The 563-nt window shown below is 35.3% G+C and overlaps 1 protein-coding gene across 1 annotated transcript in view; it reads left to right on the top strand.

Moving 5' to 3' along the window:
• LOC118325919 (phosphatidylinositol 3-kinase regulatory subunit alpha-like) overlaps positions 1-563 on the top strand; it is a gene marked incomplete at its 5' end in the record, with an annotated part of 10,535 nt that overhangs the window by 3,559 nt on the left and 6,413 nt on the right.

Raw genomic sequence — 563 nt, 5'->3', positions numbered from 1 at the left:
GATCCCCATTTAATATCTGCTGACACCGAGTCCTGATCCAGTACTTTATTGCCTGTCTGCAACCTTGCTATTCCTTTAATGTTTTTTATACATATTTACTAAAATGAATCCACATATATTTTTAGAAAGGAAAATTCTAAATAACTAAAAAACCTGTCTCTCGTCAGGGGGAAGTTCTCTCTATAAAAGTGTCTTGTTGCTTCAGTGCAGCCTTTCCCTGAGTTGAATGATTTGTTTTCCTTGTCTGTGCATCTTTTGCGTGGATTACAGGAATAAATTGCTTTATGCGGGACGTTTGTTGCACCAGCAGCTCCCTTTGACCTGAGCTAGCATATGCTAGGAGTTAGCAGTGACAAGTATCAGGTCGAACGCCACAATTAATTGAAATATTATCAAAAATGTTAATGTATACAATATGCAAATTACAGAAGCTGTTTTTTCATAAAAGTAAAATTTGACAAACAGTATTATAATGAAGTTGTAGGTCTGCAGAGATGCTCTGGACTACAGATTGTATTCTTCAGATTTAAGAATAACATGTTTGTTTGATGACTATTTTGGTT

The sequence above is a fragment of the Morone saxatilis genome, unplaced genomic scaffold, assembly GCF_004916995.1.
Source record: "Morone saxatilis isolate NCDOM2014 unplaced genomic scaffold, NCSU_SB_2.0 Contig16, whole genome shotgun sequence".
Taxonomy (NCBI): domain Eukaryota; kingdom Metazoa; phylum Chordata; class Actinopteri; family Moronidae; genus Morone; species Morone saxatilis.
This window is presented reverse-complemented; position numbering and strand designations above follow the sequence as displayed.